General features: G+C 37.2%; 1 protein-coding gene across 4 annotated transcripts in view; it reads left to right on the plus strand.

The window, feature by feature from the left end:
• CNTNAP2 (contactin associated protein 2) overlaps positions 1-20,360 on the plus strand; it is a 1,217,517-nt gene that overhangs the window by 614,665 nt on the left and 582,492 nt on the right. Inside the window, exon 1 of one of the 4 annotated variants that reach the window (XM_051768493.1) lies at positions 15,574-15,700. The exons of 2 other annotated variants lie outside the window; for them this stretch is intronic. The gene's annotated coding sequence lies outside the window, so the exon portion shown is untranslated. Of the gene's footprint in view, positions 1-15,573; positions 15,701-16,988; positions 17,048-20,360 lie in introns of those variants that run through there. One more of the 4 variants, XM_051768492.1, reaches the window with a different exon arrangement.

A 20,360-nucleotide genomic window follows, 5' to 3' on the forward strand; every position in this document is an offset into this window, starting at 1 on the left:
AGCTTACTTTGTACCATTTGCAGACAATAAGAGAGCGTGCTTGGCTCCATTGAGGATGCCTGGATGATGGTATGCGACCATCTCATCTGGGGCAGATATTTGTCAGATATTCTAGGTGGGCTCAAACACATATAAAAAGTTTAAGTTAAACATTTTTTTAATTTGGACTACTTAAGGAATCAATGGGATATTCTGGAATATCTTGCTGATGTAGAAACAAATTTTGAATGGTGTCTATCACTAGTAATAGTGGGGCTGGACACTTCTGTAATATATCTTAAAGCTTGTCTTACCTTCAAAACACTTCTGAATTTTAGGGCATTTAGGCCTCATATGAACATTGCTAATATATGCAATGTAAATCACTATCTAAAATTAATTGGTTCTTTTCACTGCAGGAGGACAATAAATCTAAATTTATTAAATGATTGATATTCAATGTGATTCAACTTTCCCTACTTCCAGTTCTGCTGCAACTTTTGTTGTGGCTGCATTTAATTGCTGTCCGTGTACTTGGTTCTTGTTTAGGAATGAGAAACAGTACTGTTATATACCAGATGGTATACAAATAGTTCATGAGGCGTGCTGGGATTATGAAAGTTGAAATAGAACATGCACATATAAAATTATCTTTGTATATATTTTTAATGAGAGTATCTGGGTGGATATGTCTCTTCTTACAATGGTATTCAAAATGATCAGATGGCACAAAGAGCAAAAAATGAACTTTTCTCCCTCAACCTGAGGATTCTCTTTGCAATAGAATGAAATTAAATGCTGTCTCCTAGTTAAACTGTACACTTTTTATAAATAAGTTAGCGCTGGAGACATAACCTCAATCTATAAAACATGACTGAGAAAATAGCAAAGAATAAAAAGCAGACAGACAGTAGTCAGAGAAAAGTCAATCAGTTTGAAACAGACTGAGCAGTAGTTTGCAATATTAGACAGCTTGTGACCTTTTAATATCTTTCGCTTGTCATGGCTTGAACGCTTAAAAGGAAGTGCCATCATTTGTTATGAAAAAAAGAATACTATACAGAAAATGATTAAGTTTTGATGATATGGATTTGGGGTTTTTTTTAATCTTTAAAATAAATGTGGAAATATCTTTTTCTTTAGGTTCAGAGTGCTACTTAGTGATGTGCTTTTTGGAATTATTAAGTAGTGCTGCTAAATCACATGCCTATAAAAGCTGGAGAAGAGCAAAAGATAATAACCTAATGAGAATTAGTTTTGATTATTTGAATTTTCGTTATAAATCCTCAAGGCAAGGATGGAGTAGTGTCATTCTCTTTTTTTATTACTCTAGTAAAAATGAATAAAAACTGAAGTTGAAATTTTAATACCTAAAAAAAGTAATTATAAATTCTAATAGATGACAGATCACATAAGCGTGAGTTCTGAGCAGTTTAATAGATAGATACAGTGTTCCTTTTTCATTAGTCAAAGGTCATAGTCTATCAATAAAACATCAATTAGATCTCATGATTGTAGAACAATTACTGGGTGTATATTGATTTGATGATTTTCGCAAAATATATTTTTGGTCTATAAAAGTGGAACAGAGAAAATCATAAATCCTTCCTTCTAAAACTGTATACAGTTGGGTATGACTATATGGTAGATTAATAATGAGATATAACTAATATATATGAAGCTACTTGATTAATTCATTGATAATAAGTAGAATATCATAGTCAAGATTTGTCTTCAAAAATCCATCCTCTGTCAACAGACTTAGTTGGACAATGAAAAAACAACCTAGCCAAATCAAGAGACTTTAAATTTTTTTGAATTAGTCTTCCCAATTAGTGAAGGCAAAGTTTACAGAGCATTTCAGGATGCCTTTTACCTTTGCCTGAATTCTTCTTGATACTAAAACATTATTTGAGGTTGCTGTTTCACTACCTGTTGTATATATTATGAAAAAAAGAAGAAAACATAACAGAAACTATAGTGTCAACAAGCTATTAATGATACACACTTGGTCCTTTCATCTTACTAACCATAAAAATGTAGGTACAAAATATTTGTGGTATTCTGTATTTCAGGAGCACTAGAGAAAATGCATGGAGTGGGTGACGAAATATGCATGTAGTTTATGACATAGAACTCTGGACCAAAGTTAATTAAACTTTTTGCTTCTTTGCTTGGCATGGTTGAGTAAAAATGGATAAAATAACTTCACTTTTAAAGTTATAGAAAAATTCATGAAATTTAAAGAAGTAAAATTGAGAAGCAAGGTCTTGAGCATTATTTAAAAATATATTTCCTTTTGGCCGAGCTTTCAATTCAGTATTCATGCAACCATAAAATTTCTGTTTCAAAAACAAAGTACCTAGGAATTCCCCATTATTTTCATACTTTTTTGTTGTTGTTGTTTTTGTTTGTTTGTTTGGGTTTTTGGGTTTTGTTTGTTTGTTTGTTTTCCTAAATACCAGGCTTTTCAGGCATTTTTTATGAATTGTAGTACATATATGTGGATTTGCAACCACTGTGACAACACACAATACAGAGGGACATGGATTTAAGTAGGAAATATGTCCTCCTGTTACAGAAATATCAAATCTTCCTGATGTTCGGTGGTTTGTTTTAGGCAAGAGACTTGGACAATGTTAAAGCAAAGTATAATTCCTTAAACCTAATGTACTGAAACATGTTAAAATTACTTCATATCATACTGCCTGGAGTGGTTTTGAAACTTGTTCAAGTGTTAAATCTCTCCTTGAAAAAAGCTTAAATAGCTAAGGAGAAAAGGTTTTTATTTTCCTTTGTAAAACTGCTGTTGCCCACTCTCGTACTGAAGTACCTTGTAATGCCTAGTGTAGTCTGGAACTGGAAATACACTTGGGGAATCAAATTACACCTGGGAAACTGAAAACCCAAGTGCTATCTACTCTTCTGGATCTGTATAAAGAAAATCCTGTCTGTTAAGAAAATGTCAGCTGCATGTAGAGTAGAAATTACATTTATTATTATATTCACTATTTAAAAAAGTGGTTCTGTGAGAGGAAGCAAAATTTTGAGTAGGAAAATAATACAAAAATTAAGAGCATAGGAATGTAAAATTCTGCTACAACATTCTCTTTTATAATCTAAGGCATATGAATATTTAAATTGTTTATATGGAAGGCTTCTAAACAATAGAAATGCCTTTCCTATTGCTCTTTCCTTTAGTTGAAAATGGTAATTATTACCCATGTCAATGCAGCTTCCATTTATATTCATTAAAGGTTTCTTTCTGCTCATGCCTACTTATGCCCAGTGATATCACAGCAGTTTTCTCATCCCTGGTATTTGTCCTTGCCTGACAGCTTTCCTGCCCACTGTTGGTGGCTTTTTCTTCCTCCTTACCTGCAGATATCATCCCAGTTATTGTGACCTCATTGCTAGTAATTCTCTGAGGTATCTCCTTTTTACCTTCCTTTGCCTTCAGCTACCTATGTTACCTTCAGCAGCAGCCTCTTTTCATTTCCAGGTAATTGCACCCTCTGTCCTTTTTCCTCAAGAGCTTTTTCATTAAGAGCTGTAGGCATCACTTCTCAGAGTCATGTTCTGGTATTAGGGGTGTGAAAAGAATTGAATGATCCTCCGGGAACACAGTATGTCCAAGCTGCACCAGGATGCTAGTGATTAGCTCACACACACATATATATATTTCTATGAATGATTTTCCATTTTCATTAGAGATCTACTTTCCTCCTCTGACTTTTCTGACACACAGACTGTTCCCTCTAATTCATAGGGCTACTGAGATCACCTTCCATATTTGCTGATGCAGAAACCCTAGATTTCACTTTGAATCCTGTCTGGTTTCCATTATTTGTTTTAAATTTCCTGAGTTTTGGAAAGTTTTGATTATTTTTATTTATCCCCCTTTCTGCTATGTTTCATGCTGTTCTCTGCACAGCTTACCTAGGATTTTTAGAGATAGGGAAATCCACCTAGTGTGGTCCTCTTGTTGTTAGGTAGTGAAAAAATCCTTCCAGATTATTATTATTTCTTTTAAATATCCCAGTGTCTGCTTAAGGCAACAGCAATGTTCATCCGTGGTCCAAACTGGCAAGTAGAGTGTTTTGCGAACAAAGCTCCATCGATAGGCAAATCTCAGTAAGTAAAAAAAGACTACCACCAACAGTAGTCGTCTGTCATTGACAAATATATGGATATTTTGAATATATGGAATTCTTACGAAGTAGACTAAGAAGTCTACTCTTTACGTGCTTACATTGTCTCACAGACCATAGGTGAAGCACTCCTCACTGGGGAGAACTGTGTTGTAGTTTAAATTATTTTAAAGAGAATATATATTTCTTGAACTTAGACAAGAAGAATTGTAAATATTGTTTGAATTACTTCATGTTAATCATGAGAAAAATATGTAGTTTTATCTTCTAGCCTACCGGATGTTATTATCCAAGAAAAACAAAGTAATTTGCAGGCACCAAGTTTACACTCTTTGTCTCACTTTGTGAATAGAGACCACTTCTGGGAAACAGTTTCTAGTGCATCAGACGTTGAAAACTGCTGGAATAGGTGCTTGCACATGAATTAAACACAAGTAACCTGGTATTTGACAACTATTCTATTTAATTTTCTGTAACTGTGATTGAAGCTACAGCTAGCAGTCTGTCAGAAATACATTTCCTAGTTTGTTGAAGCATTTTGACACAATCCAGTCATAAAACTTGTTGAAACTCTCCAAAGTGAAATTATTTATTATTTTAAAATTTATTGGTTAATTTGAAAACAAATCATATGAGCATAGGAAAGGATCTGCTATAGACATCGTAGGTGGTAACATCCAGTTATGTGCTGTTTGTTGCTACCAACCACATTTGTGTAAGGACTTAGAGAAATGAAGGCTCTGCCTCTCCAAGTTAGATTTCTTAGCCTTGGTAACTGTATTTGAAGTTTATGTTGGAATTTTCCCCCTGTTGCTGGTACCAGAAATCTCTTCCCAACTTCTTTCAAAATTTTAGTAATGGATATTTGATGACCATTGCAGTTTTTATCATATCTTTGTCTTTCTCTTACTAACATTTGATTTATTCAATTATTTTAGAAACAGTAGTCATAAGGATTCTTCCTTTTTTTCTTTGTGTTATGTGTACTAAGCACATCAGTTCTTCTCTGGTAAGACAGACTTTCTGTTTCCCTGCTTCATCTATTTTCTATATACCACTTTCATGTTTTAGGGCTATAAAGATGAATTGCCCATACAACGAACAGGGAAGTTTTCCGATACCTCATAAAATGGTATTAATATTTACTGATTTGTGTTGGAGAAAAAAACCTCTGAAACATATGAAGATCAAGTTTATATTTTCTATTGCAATATAGCAGGGACTCAGCAATATGTGCCTGTACTGCATAGAACAGAACAAGAACAATTTAAGCTTGGCTGTAATTAATCAGATGAAAGATCCCTCTATTGTGTCTCTGACATTTTTCATAAAGAAATACCGGGGGGAAAAAAATTGGTGGGAATATGTATAATGCTTCCATGTAAAATGCTTCTGTCTTCTAATTAGTTTCAGCACAAAGACTTCTTGAGTCATGTGTGGTATTGTGTTTTTAGTAACCCCCAGTGGATCCTCTCCTATGTGCTTTTGCAGTTTCCATTATTAATCCCACACAGGCCTAGAGTACCCACGAGTTTTGTGGCAATAAATTTTATAAGTTGTTGTCCCTTTGCTGAGTTTCATTTTTTTTAATGTTTTGAACCTACATTCATTTGATGTCCAGTTTATCTTTAGCCACAAAGAGAGTGTTGATCCCTCTTATGCTCTCTCCACATTCCTTGTGATTTTGTAGACCTTCTTCATATTCCAATGAAGTAATTTATTTTCCAAATCAAAGGCATCCATATTATTTAGTTGTTCCTCATAGAGAAGTTTCAGTTCCTATCTCTTTTATATGCTTTTTGAGATGAGGATTTATGTTCAAACTGTAGATGGACAATTGTTTCCAGTGGTCTGACTGTATTTTCTGTACTCCTGTACTAGCATTTAATTTACTTCTTATCTGCTACTGAGCATTGATTTCAGTGTTTCTTGGAACTACCCTTTATAATCCTAAGGTCTCTCTTCTGAATAGTAATGGTTAGCTCAGAGCTCATCATTTTTATGCGAAATTAGGATATTCTTTTCCCCATGTGGCACTTTACATTTATCTACATTTAATTTCAGTCATTCAGCCTCATAAGACATATTCCACTGCAGTTCTTCATAGTGCTCTCTCGCCCTTACCACTCACTCTAAATAATTTAGTACCATCAGCAAACTTTCTCATCTCTCTCCTTACCATCCTTTCCATATAGTTTATGAATATGCTGAACACTGCAGATATCAACAAAATTGCTCTGGAGATTTCCCCTGTTAGAATTCAACATTGTCTAATGCTTCTCTTTTAACCATTTAAGGACTTTCCTCATACTATAACTGCTTCATCACCTGAAAAGTCTTCGATGAGGGATAATTTCCAGTCTTATGGAAAGCTCAATTGACTACATTAATCGGAACTCTTTTATCCATATGCATATTTGCTCTTTCAGTGGGTTGGTCATGAAGGATTTTTTTGTAAAAGCCAAGCTTACTCTTCTCAAGCAGGTCATAATTACTCAGGTGTCTGCAGTAATTCTATTCTTTATTCTAGTTTATAAGACTTTTCCTGACACAGTGACAAGGTTACTGATCTGTTTTTAGCCTGACTCTTCTGGGGACGATTTTTCAGAATTGTCACCCTCCTATGGTGAGGCACCACAGCAGTTTTACACGAGAAATTATTCACCATTGTTAATAGTTTAGCTGTTTTATCCCAAGTTGCTTTAGAACCCGTGACTGAATACTGTCTGACTTCTGTGATTTCTTACTTTTCATTTTAACTGTTGCTCCGAAGCTGCTTCAAACTGAATCTATGACAAAATCCCTTATAAAGAAGAAATGCACGAGGGCGATCACCCCAGTTTTATCCACAGAACGCAAAGAATGTATTTAACTTCTCTGCTGTAGATTTCCTTTTATATTCTGTTTATATCTACTTATCTGTTGGTATGCAAAGTGCCTGGCAGTCTGTGTTCTTTTGACATGTCTGAAGAAGTATTTATTACTCATTTTGGTATCTGATAATGGGATCCATATAGCTCACTTTTCTGTTCCGATCAAGTATGATCAACCCTGCTGCTTAAGGAGAGGATAATTTGACCTTTATTGAGATATAAGCAAGGAGTGTAGGATTGTACAGATTTTCACTGACAGAGGAACTTTTTGTTGTTGTTAGAACCATTCTGTTTAGGAAAATGCTTGTGAAATCCTTTTAAAAATTCACACAAAAATCGAATACTTATTGTTTTCTTTTTAAAACCTCAATTTTTTCTAATAATTAAAGTAAAAGAATTTTTGAAAATGTACTATTTCTTCACTATAAAAACTTAAGAAAATTCTGGATGAAGCATGCAAGGTTTCACTGATAAAAAGCACTACTGTGCGTTCTGAGAGTGTCTTATCCTATTGAGCAGGCAGCACTTAAAGTTTCTGCTGTTTCTGAAACATGAAGTCAACTTGAAATAAACTAGAGACTTAATCAGACCCAGCAACTACTCAATATATCCACTAATTTCCAGATTTCTGCTGTTCTCAGGCCTTTGTCAGCAGAAGTTGACAGAAATGTGGGTGTATTTGATGGCTCTATAATTGCAAATTACAATTATTTTATTTTTGCTGTTCTTTCTTCTTCCCTTCCCCACTGAGTTCTGTTTCCTGTTTTTAGCTTTTGAGAGCTCAATACTATCATCACCACAGTGATTGAGTCTTTCTACTTTTATAATTTCTATGATCTTTTAAAATGGATCAGTACACTTACAGTCTGAGAAGAAATGTTTATTTTAAATTCATAATTTAAGTAGAAATATAAATAGTGTAGATGCCTGTAGATGTCTAAATTGACAAACTTTCCCCTGAATAAAAATGCTGTGCCTCACTTGGGCCTTAAACAGGTCAGGTCAGTTGTTAAAATATTTCAATCCCTATGTCAAGATATATGTCAAAGGCAAGTATGTAGTTACTGCTCCACACAACAATTTTCCAGCATAGCCCTAAGGGTTTAATGCTGCTTTCAGGAATACAGCATTGTATAGCTGTGATTAGAAACAACTTCTTATATATTCTCATCATTTACTGCAATAGTTCTTTTTCCCTTAACGCAAAAGAATATGTGAGAAGTCAACCCTCAGCATTCTGATTTACAGATGATCTGCAAAGAAAGCAGAGCTGACTTACTGATTGACCTGTTGGAGCAAAAGATAAAATACTCAGTATTCTTGCTGAGAAAAGTTCTAAAATCCTTTCTCCTAGGAGCACCTCTCACGAGTGAACAAATCACCTTCCTAAACACAGACAGTGACTTAGATGTCTAGGTATTCTACTGAGATACACTGGGGTTATTTGGAAACAGAGTCAAAAACCTGAGCTACAGTTGTAAAATATAAATGAACATTCAGAAACTTTTCTTTATATTCTTACGCTGACACTCGACTTAGATATATTTTGATTTTATAACCATCTTTTATCCCGAATGAAAAAGTAGTGTAAAGATGCACTGTTTTAAAACTAGGTTTTGTTAGCTATGGATTTAATGAGGAATAATAACTGTGTGGTATGTGACGGTTCTGGATTTCATAAACATAGAACTCCAGTAACAGTCTTTAAAAAAAAAATCAAACCGTCTCATCTGTATTATTTGTATTAATTTCAAAAGTGCAATTTTTTCATTTTTCTCTTTACAGTACCACTCTATAGATCCAGGTTAACACTTGAAACTGAAGGCCTTTGTGCTAGATTTTGGAATCATGAATTGAATGCAAAGTGATTTGAGCCATATTATTTCACTCAATTATTGAGTCTAAACATGGTAATGAATTTGCTGACCCAGACAAATGATGCCAGCATAAATGCAATCTAATAGGATTTTCGCATTTTTTATTCCCAAGCATTAGTCTTTTGAAACAACTGAACCCAAAGGCAAAACTATTGATCAGTGTAACTGAAGAAATATATATGAATTTGCATACAAACCTTCTACTCTACATGTTTCTATGGCATAGAATGCCTAGAATACATCTATTTGTACAAATAATCCTTACCAAAACAGGTAGACCTTTATCTAAAATTCTTGTCTGAACTAATATTCTAGTACTAGAAGATAAGTAGAGAGCTCTAGGGTAAGATTAATCTCATACACGTTCATTTACTTAATCTAGGTACCCAGTACCAGCTGAGACACCTCAGGCATGCTATCTGGCCCCAAGTTCTTGGCTAGTATCAGATCTACTGTGTCACATCTGCCGAGTTGGTGGGGATGTCTTGGTATTCTAGCATGTCCGTCACTAGACACTTGAATTTAGCACCTAAATTAAGGTCTTGAATCATAGAATGTTAGGGGGTTGGAATGGACCTTAAAGATCATCCAGTCCCAACCCCCTCTGCCATGTGCAGGGACATCTCCCACTAGACCAGGTTGCTCCAGACCTTATCCAACGTGGCCTTGAACACTGCCAGGGTTGGGGCATCTACCTCCCTGTAGGGTAGACACTGTTCCAGTGTCTAACCACCCTCACTGTAAAAATTTCTTCCTAATATCTGACCTAAATTTCTCCTCTTTCAATTTGTACCCATTACTCTCTGTCCTATCACCATTGTTCCTGACAAAGAGTCCCTCTCCGGCTTCTCTACAGGCCCCCTTCAGATACTGGAAGGTTGCTGTGACTTCTCCACGCAACCTTTTCTTCTCCAGGCTGAACAGTCACAACTTTCTCAGCATCTCTTCATAGGGGAGGTGCTCTAGTCCTCTTATCACTTTGTGGCCGTTCTCTGGACTTGCTCCAACTTTTCCACATCCTTCATATGTTGGGAACACCAAAACTGTACTCAGTACTCCAGGTAGGGTCTCACGAGAGCAGAGCAGAGGGGCAGAATCACCTCCTTTGACCTCCTGGCCATGCTGCTTTTGATGCAGCCCAAGATTTGGTTGGCTTTATGGACTGCGACTGCACACTACCAGCTCACAGTGAGTTTTTCATCAACCATCAACCATCAAGTCTCTCTTCTCAGGGCTGCTGTCAGTCCCTTCTCCACTCAACCTGTAGATGTGCTTGGGATTGCTGGGACCCAGGTGTAGGACCTTGCACTTAATTCTGTTGAACTTAATGAGGTTTACATTGGCCCACCTCTCAAACCTATCTAGGTCCGTCTGGATGGCATCCCTTCCTTCCAGCATGTTGGGATGCATTTCTCCTGAGCTTGGAGGAGGTGATCTAGCATTCAGCTGGCATTCTTGGGCCCCTTTGCCTTCCAGGGCTCTATCCCATGGGTCTCTACTTGAAGAGACCAGCATCTGGCCTCATGAAGTCCAGGACAGTGAGCTTGCTGCATGCCCTCCTCACTGTTCTGAGGATCTCAAACTCCCCCATTTTGTGGTAACTGCAGCTATGGCTGCCTTGGAACATTACTTACCGCACCAGTTCATCTCTGTTGGGGAGTACAAGGCCCAGTATGGCATCTCTTCTTGTTGGCTCTTCAAGCCAACATACACAACTTGTATGTTGATGTTCTTGTTGATACATTCAAGGAAACTCCAGGACTGTTTGTGCCCTGCTGTGTTGTCCCTCCAATAGATATCAGGGTCATTTAAATCCCCCATGGGGACCAGGTCTTGTGAGCATGGGGCCACTCCTATCTGCCTATAGAAGGTTTAATCCACAACATCCTCTTGATCAGGTGGCCTGTAACAGACCCCCACCATAACATCCCCTGTCCATGCCCTCCTTTAATCTTCACCCACAAGCTCTCAGCTGGCTCCTCATCCTTCCCTGGGCAGAGTTCCATACTCTCCAGCTGGTTACTGACATAGAATTCTACACCCTCTCCTCATCTCCCTAGTCTGTCTTTCCTAAAAAGCGTAAGACCTTCCATTCCAATGTTCCAGTCATAGGAGCCATCCCACCATGTCTCTGTGATGCCAATGATATCATAACCATGCAGGTGTGCACACATCTCTAGTTCCTCTTGTTTGTTCCCCATACTATGTATGTTCGTGTAGAGGTATCTGAACTGGGCCCCAGATAAAGCCAACTCACTGGCTGGAGTATCTGGAACGGAGTGCCTTTGCACTGTTCCAGGCATCCATTGCAAATATTGGCACTTGACTGGCAGGATTGTGATGGCTAGGGGCTCCCTCCCTCAAAAAGTCCAGTTTAAAGCCCCCTTCACTAGTCTGGCAAGTCCCTAACCAAAGATACTATTTCCCTTCTTTACCAGATGGACCCCACAGGCCCCATTAAACCAGGCTTGGCAGAGTCTCTTGACCGAGGTGAAACCATAGCTGGTTCTTTTCTGGTTTGATGGGTGATGACTCACTCTTTGAGTTCTGCATCCTACCTTTGTGACCTGCCTGCATGAACTGCCACGCAAACTGCTGTGCCATGCCCTTCTGACATGCCATGTCCTGTTTGCCCACACTTTTTGCCATCCTCCTGGTTGTTTGCAGCCCCTGGAGCTGCTTAAATCTCCCTTGGATGCTCCTGACAATGCCCTCTCCTCGCCTGATTGGCTATCAGGTCCTGACAGGGCTTTGGGCTGCTGATCAGGTGTCCCTGAGCTCTGGAACTGCTCTGTACAGCACAATCCAACAGCCACACCCTGATTTACCTCAGTCGCTGCTGCTGTCACCTCACCAATGGACTCTTGAAGTTGAACACCTTTACCCCAACTCAGAGGAATATCTCATTTCAGGATGGTATTTATGGTTGTCATGGTTTGAATTTTGTGTTCCCCCAGGGGCTAAGAAAAGTGGTAGACCCCAAGGGGTGGAAACCCCTGGAAGTTTTGAAGTTCTGCCCAATGGGCGCTCCTGCAAAAATGTCAACATCCCACAAGCTCACCGGAAAAGAAGAGCTGTAGTTTGGTTGTTGAGGAGAGGTGGCCATGTTGTAGAGCCACGAGGAAGGGGTTCTGAGCCCCTCGGGCCCTCTGGGGCCTCCCAGCCCCTGGCTGGGGGGCTGCAGGGACCTGGAACAGCATAAAGCTGGGCTAGGTGCCTGTAGTTATGCCGGGAGATGTTTTCTCCATGGGCGCAGAGCAGCAGCCGGCTCTGACCAGAGAAACGGTGGCAGAGAGCCAGAGCAGATAACACCTGAACTGAAGGAGCAGCAGAAACAACATGCAGCACCGCAGAGAGAAGACTCCTGGAAAGAGAGCCGAGGAGAAAGAGAGCCAGCAGTCTGAGAGACAGAGTTCTGGGGGTAAGACTGTACCAGATCCCCTAAAACTCCCTTGAGACCCCTCTTGGAGAAGAGGGACATGGACTCCTATTTAGGAGAAGAGTTTTAGACATGCAGCACCAGAGAGAGAGAGGAGCTGAGAAGCTCAGAGCGTCCTGGAGTTGGACCAGGACGACCAGAGGAATGCGGGGGGAGTTGACCTTGGCTCCCCCCCCTTGCACTGCTGCCACGGTGGCAACCTGAGAGACAGGGCACAGAGGCCCTGCAAGGAGCTGAGTCTCCTGGAGATACCAGACTGTCACAAAGCCCCCTGTGCTCATGATATGACGTGGTGATACGACCTTGTCTGGGGTTACAAAGCCCACAGAAGATCCCTCGGTTGGAGGCGATGGGGCCGAGAGAGACTTGAATACCTCCCTCGTGGATGCTGGCAGAAAACCAGCTATCAGCTGCTGCATGTGGAGAAGACAGACAGACTGCTGCCTCAGAAGATGCTGCTGTTCAAAGACTGAAAGGGATCTGCCCTTCTTTCCCTCCTGGACTTTTATTTGGAGGGGAGAAGAGATCTGATCCACTGTAAATACATATGTCATGGTAGAGATAGTTTGTGATCATGTGTATAATGTGATATGGTATTTATTTGTACAGTCATTGTAATATATTCCCTTTCCCCCACTTTGTGTGTTTTGTCTGGAAAAACCCATCTCACATTAGGTTGAGATGTGGGAGGGGGAATGGAGCTAGGGAATTGGATTTGGGGACTATCTCAAACCATGACAATGTTTTAACCATTTAACCTAATTCTACATAATTGTAAGCTGTAACATCCCATCTTCAAGGGCTAGTTCTTATTTCTCAGACCCAGATCTGTGAGGGAAAGATATACCACTCTTTCTGTACTGGCAGGGAGATATTTTAGCTCTGCTATGAAATGCTCTCTACTTCTCCTTCTAAACACTTAACACTGTTTGCCTTTCCAGTGTGGCTCAAAACACACATTATACCAGGACTGTGCCAAGCTATTGTGAGAAAGAAGCTATTGGGCTAGGTACTTGCCTTCAGTCCCCTCTCTACCTTCTACATTAGCAGCTGTTTTTCTACGTGTTGCTATGACAGAGAGCAAAAGTAAGGCTTCCTCAAGTGTTATAATTCCAAAAAGAACATCAGTACTTTAGATATACAATATAAAGCTGTTTAAAAGCCCAGCATAGTCATCTGCTGCTTGAGATAGATAGCTTGCAAAATATAAATTCACTAGCGTCTCTAAACATGTTCTCTAATTTTTCACTCTCTACGTTTCTTAGGGATGGAGGATGTAAATCATTTTGCATACATCAATGCAAATGCAATTCAACTTAGGACTGCCATGTAGTCTAATTGGCTTTAAAATGGAATTTTGTTTTTTGAGTGCTAATTTTCAGGTAATGACTTTCTAATTGATTTTCTTTTTATGAAGGACCATTGATTCACTCCCTTCAATGAAATTCAGTTGGCTTCCCAAGGGAATTTATGAAAAGCTGCTGAAAACAAGGATCTATCAGTGCTGCTTACTTTCCACCTTGCTTTGCTCTCCATTCTGTCTAAAGTATACGCTTTATTTTTTCCATGAGCAGGCTTAGACAAGGCTAGACACTCATATTTTGTATAGATATGAGTGTGAAACAGTCTCTTTAAAACACCAAACATTTTTAATCAATGATTAATTGAATTTTTGTGACATTCTTCCTAAAAACTAGGTGTTAACCATAGTCTCATATATTAATATGAAAGATATTTAATATTTTTATCAGTTATACCATGAAAACATTCTGGATCACACAGAAGTTATCTGAACAAAAAGGATTGACAATTTTTAGATGGAAGTATGAGCTATTGTTACCATATTGCTTATATCATTGGCATCAGTGAGAGATGACTTTGTATGAAGCACACTGGAGATTGCCTGCAAGTTTTCTGGTACAGTACAGTATAGCAATGCCAGCTAGATGATAATGCATAATGTTAGTAATAACTGGAAATCTTTCGGTGATCCTGTTTTAGAAGGAGTTTGAACCCTAGTGTTTAAAACAGTGAAACAACTGTGAATCAGTTCCACAAAAAAGTGAATGGAAACCCATACTGTTATTTTATTCTGATTTTACACATCCACTGTGGGAAGAGGGAGGGAGGAGGGAGGCTAGTGTCTTTAAAAAAAAGCCTGTAAAGATTTTGCAAGCCAGATCATATTATCATTTTGCAAGCTGTTCCAGACAAGTTAATTTTGCTTAATTATCTATTATTTAGGTTATAGAAGCTATATATCTTAATTATCTATTATTTAGGTTATAGAAGCTTAGTCAGTGTTTTCCTGTCCTAGTTTGCCACATTCTTACAAAGGAGAAGAAATCCGTGATAGTAAACCATTCTTAAATATGAGCAAAATATGTAATGAGATCCTGTGACTGGATGAACAAATCAAGTAGAAATAATGCATATTTTTAGCACTGAATATAAGTAGCACTGGAAGAGCTTCCATAGGGGTGTGTTAAATTTGATTTTCCATCACTTTCAGTTTTGAAATCAAGACTGAATAACTTTATGAATGCTGCACTATAGCACTCATTACCTAAACTATTGTGTGGGGGTTGACATTGTGGCTACTGAATTCCAGACTAGATTATTATTATAATGCTCCCTTCTAGCCACAAAAATCAATGAATGTTTGTCATTTGAATTTTATTTTTTTTTCTTAAGAGAACAGGGATGTAAAAATGGTGCATGGATTCATTTTGTTTTTAAAGGATCAGTGCATAAATAATAGCTAATTAATTCTCAACAAACACTTCTGAGAGTATTATCTCTGTTTCACAGACAGAATGAGTTTCAGAGACTTTGGGATGTTAGTCTTGGTTCACATAGTAAGTAAGCAACAAAACGCAAATGCCAGCAGTCGTTCCTGACTGCTGTGCTTGTGGTATTACAAGTATTTACAGAGTTTTATCAAATGGCTGTAAAGACATTTCCTGCAGAAGCTTCCTGTGATCCTGTAGAGAAACATTATGATAGCCTCTTCCACCTGAAGAACTCCGAATTTGTTTTGAGCACTTGCAAGCATGTTTTCAAAATACTCTCAAGCGATATCCTAATTAGTCTAGAAGTCAGGGAAAGGGAAATATAGGGAACTCCCGTTTCCTTTGTCTTTCCTCTCCTCTTTCATAAAGATAACCACAAAGAATGTTTTTTGTTTCTCTCATATCGGTTTTAGGGAAAGGAATATAGCAGACTAATAAACAGCAATAAGATAATGGTGTCTTCACTACAAAAGCCAGTGATGCTAAGAATGCCTGCCACTACTGGAAGGCAGCAATGTTTGTGTGATGTAGCTTTGGAAAAAAAAGAATATGTGAAAAGATTCACTGTGTATCTGCCAGCCTTTTCCAGGTAAATTAGGACCTTTGCATAGGAACAGAACTGCAACCACCTTTTCCGTGCTGCAGCGAGTCCTTGTCACAGGAAAATTAAATCATATAGGACAAATACTAGACCTCAGTAATAAAGATCTTTGTACATCAGAATTTCCACCTTCTCATTCCACATGAGTAGTAAAACACACGATTCTGTTAGTGGCATAGGTATTGCTCTACTGACATCCAAATCTCCTTTTCATTCAGTGGCTATAGAGACCATCAGCCCTGATCAGTGGTAGACTCAAGACACTGCAATAAAGTCATGCTAAACTCAAAATATTGCTACCTCCTTGGCCAGGGAAGCATGTATCCTGGCTGCCAAAGATAAATAAACCAGAAATATCTGAGTCAGATAAAATTGCCCTTGCTGTGTGAGGAAAAACTTGCACACAACTAGTGATCAATTGACTCTAAATGTTCAATCCCCTAAGACTGAACAAATTTAGCAAGTTTCTATTAGGAGAAAATTGGGCTGTTACATCACTGTATTACTTATGTAATGAATTATAAAGAAAATAAGTGAATAGGTGATCAAAATTTTAAAATCCTTCCCTCTTCCAATTATTGTTGTCAAACTAGATTCACCTTTGTTGATCATTCAGCAAGATTTTTGATTTATGGAAGTTCTCCTGTTTCAGATGCTAAGAGCTATTTGAGAGCATTTCACTTAAAAGATGAATGGTTATACAGTCACTTTCAGAGTAGTAGTTGATGTGAACCTGAACAAAACAATATCATAGGGAGATTACAGATGCATATTATCTCTGTCAAAGGGAAAAAAATACAACTTCTAAGGCATACAGTTGCAAAAGAAGTAATGGGATGAAATCAGATTATGTACTTTAAAGCAAAAATAGGACCTTCAGTATTTCTTATTCTATTATTGTCTGTTTTAATAAGGCATCTAACAGTATACTGAATCCACAGAGGTTTCCGACCAAAGGTTACTCAGTCTAAATTTCTGACATGGATACCAGGCACTTTTAGAATGAAGGCTGAGAATGGACTTCAACAGAAACACAAGTATTCTGCATTCTTTCTGTCATTCTCATGACAGAAAAAAAAAAGGAAAAAAACCCCAGATATTCCTTTACACATTCCTTTGTAAAGTATTCTTGTGTCTTCTTGGTATCATTTTAAAAAACTAAGTGGTTAAAACTGTCCTTATTGCTCTAGAAAGATGAGCAGCTATAGAATGCACGTCAAAGGGCAAGCAGGCATGTTTGAAGACTGTCACATACTGTAACTCTGCCTTTGGGGATTTCTTAGTAATATTCCTCTGAACAGTTTGAAAGGATTATTCTGAAGAGTCCTACTCCAGGTATTCTTCCTGAAATAGGAATTTAGTGTTTGCTTGCATGAAATTTTGCTTATGCTTCTCTGCATTTTGAGCCCTTTTAACCTTATACTGAGTTTTAGAAAGGACCCACATGTTTTTCATTGAAGTTTCCCATATTTATATTTTGATTAGATTTCTTTTTTGCTGATATCATGGGTCACAGACCAAAAGGTTCTAAACCTGTGAACCTTTGTCAAGGAGATCTTGACTTAAGGTGGCGATTTTCAGAGTATGGAGTCTGCCTAGGGTGAACAGGAGAAAAGGAAAGAGAAATGGTTAATGAGTTCCTGTTTCATAGTTAACTTTGGTAACTACATCAGTCTTTGGAGTTCTTGGTTTTAGAGTATGTGAAGTATTTTGGATAAGTTACTTTTATTTTTTTTCCTCTTGAAATGTTCAGAAAGTACTGCACCTACAACCAGAAACTGAGATGTGTTAGTGTTAGGTGGCAATAGCATTAATTTTCTTTCTTTTTTCTTTTTTTTTTTTTTCTAGTCATTGTTAAATTTTGACTTAATATTTTCTGTCTTTTATAAATATAATAACTCGGAAACATGCAAAAACAAGCAAACAGATTCAAAATTATTTTTAACGCCTACTTCTTGTTTCTATAATTTTGAATTAATTATGTAATGTTTTAATAGGACTTAAGGAGAGTTAAGACAGGTTTAAAGACAGCTTTTTTTTCTTTATTATCCAGTCTTTCTTCCCATTATTGGGAAGCTTATCTGAATTATGGAGAACACAAGTACTATTTGCAATTAACTATAATCCCAGCATTAAAAAGATACAGAAAGTATACTAGAAAAACACCTGACTATTTAATTTTTGTCTTCAAAGTTTTTTTATTTTATCTCAATATGCAATATTAACTTGATACTTGAAGCAAGTAGTATACAATACCGGACATTATTTCCCACAGCTTGATTTACAGTTGCATTCTTGTAAGTAACCATTTCAGATATGACACATGTTTTGGTTCACAGTTATTTTGTGCATGCTAATAGTCGAGGCAGAATTGCAATGATATAAAAGGCAGTCTCTGGACTTTTCTGTGATTTCACATAGGAATGAAAACTACTTATAACTAAGAAAAGTTTAACTTGAAAATTGACTATCCTGATTTAGTCACGACTCAAAAGAATATAAAAAGTGTAGTGATTTTGATTAATAATTATAAATTGAAGACACAAATCAGTATTTTTTTTCATGGGTCAAGAATGTTGTTTAGATTAATTTGTAACCAGTAGGAGCTCAAAAGCTTTATTTATTTAGTTGCTATGCCCTTATTGAGTATAGATGATTCTCAAGTGTATTTAAAATAGGTTTTGCATTTGTACTTTTTCCTGCAGAGTGTTTGAGTCTTATAATCCAATGCACTAAGTGCAGAGAGTGTGGAATGACATTTCTGATTTTATATTTGCTTCTCATAAGTGCACTCTCTAGGAATGGCCTCAACTGTTTGGGTTGAAAAGTAACCCTGTAGAGTAGTGGAGATGTGTAGAAGAAACACAAGAAACTTTGAGTCGAGGGGTGCCTAAGGAGTAGGTACTGTTCTGAAAATTACTAAAAAACTATTTTAAAAGCATCGAAGTGTGAAAAAATTTCTAAGTACATCAGTATTAGAGAGAAAAAGAAGCCAAGGACCGCTCTGGGTTCCTCTGTGTTTGCCTTTCTTCTCCAGGTGAGAACTCCTGTTACTGTTGAGCTCTGTAGCCCAGCAGCCAGTGATCAGAGCTGTTGCTGTTATTATTTCAGTAATGATTGCAACTGTGCTTAGTTATTTTGGAAACACATTCTTCCTGTCTCCCTTCCATTCTACAGAAGATGTAACAGAAATAATTTTTGTTCTATATTAATGAATAAAATCTCACAACTCCCATGCAGAAAAGCAAGTTTTATTCTGTCTGTGTAAACATTTCACACTGATTTTTTGTATTCTTTTTCTTTTAACATGAATCAGTTGCTGGACAACTTTTGAAACTAAATTGTTGATTGTATTCTCTAATTTGTAAAATACATTTACATTGTATCCATGAAAATTTATATTTTACTGTGCAGCCACTGAAGAGTGGCAAGCTTTTAATTTAGTTTCTATCTCCCACTTTGCTTGACTGACCACAAAAGGCTCAGATTTCTAATTTAGGCACCCATGTTAGTGTTTGACTAAGTGCTTAGTAGATATTATTTTATTTTTCAACCCCATAAAATAAATTAATTTTTACTCCATATTCTATGTGTGGAATTGAGACGGTGAAAGATTAAGTCAAAACTACCTAATCATTCTGTGTCCCCAGAAACTGTACTAAGTGCCCCTCAAAACATTTTTGCAACTTACTTGTCTAGCATCACGTGGGAACTGTCACAGAGAAAATCCAGCATATATGCTATAAAGCACACCCTATAAGTTACCTTCACCCTATATGTTACCCCCTTTGCCACAGGCTTGGACACTACACATATTTCAGTTTCTCATGCAAATAAAGGAACTATCTAAAAAGTGTCAGTCTTCCTCATTATGAAACCCCAAGTTGCCCATGGAATGGGTCCTGTGATGTCTAAGAGTTAAAATCTATCTAGTTTATTTAAGACTACGAGTAAGATAATTATTACTCCCCGATGTGTTAAAAAAATTTTACTAATAATGCAATCAGTTGATCTTGACAAGAAAGGTGTAAGTTTATTCAGTGTCTGGAAGGTTGTATTTTCTCAATTAAAATCAAAGTGTTAATACTGGATCTTAAATCTTGGGAACAGATTTCATCAGCAGATTTGCCAAATCAAAGTCATCTGTATTTCTTCTTAAAATTAGATATGGTTAAAAATGAAGAAAAAAACAACACTTTGGAGCCTCAAGGTACTGCAACCTCAGTCGTTTAGTGTATCAGGATGAATAATCACTATTTTCTCTCCAGGTATTGAATGAATCTCTGGAGAATAAATAGCAGGTAATTATGGAAATAAATGAATATCATAATGATATTCAGGAATTCATTAAGACTCTGCAGGAAACATTATTTCTACTAGCAGTGTTGACTTTACAACCCTAATGATATTTTAATATTTTTGGTGTATAGCTTAGGTTTTAAAAAATTTTAGATTTTCACTATTTTATGTCATACTGAACAAAACCTGCATGGTTCAGCACAGAGGTTGAAATTTCTCATTCATTATGCAGACCTTAAAATAATCTATTAGCTTTGTGAATAGCTGTAGTAGAATTTTTTCATATTATGTTTGGTACCTGCACCAAAAGAGAAGAATATGTTTGCTGATGAGATATTTGGCACACCTC

Source organism: Manacus candei, unplaced genomic scaffold (assembly GCF_025592945.1).
Source record: "Manacus candei isolate 608988 ecotype Guabito, Panama unplaced genomic scaffold, ASM2559294v1 h1tg000095l, whole genome shotgun sequence".
In the NCBI taxonomy this organism is placed as follows: Eukaryota; Metazoa; Chordata; class Aves; order Passeriformes; family Pipridae; genus Manacus; species Manacus candei.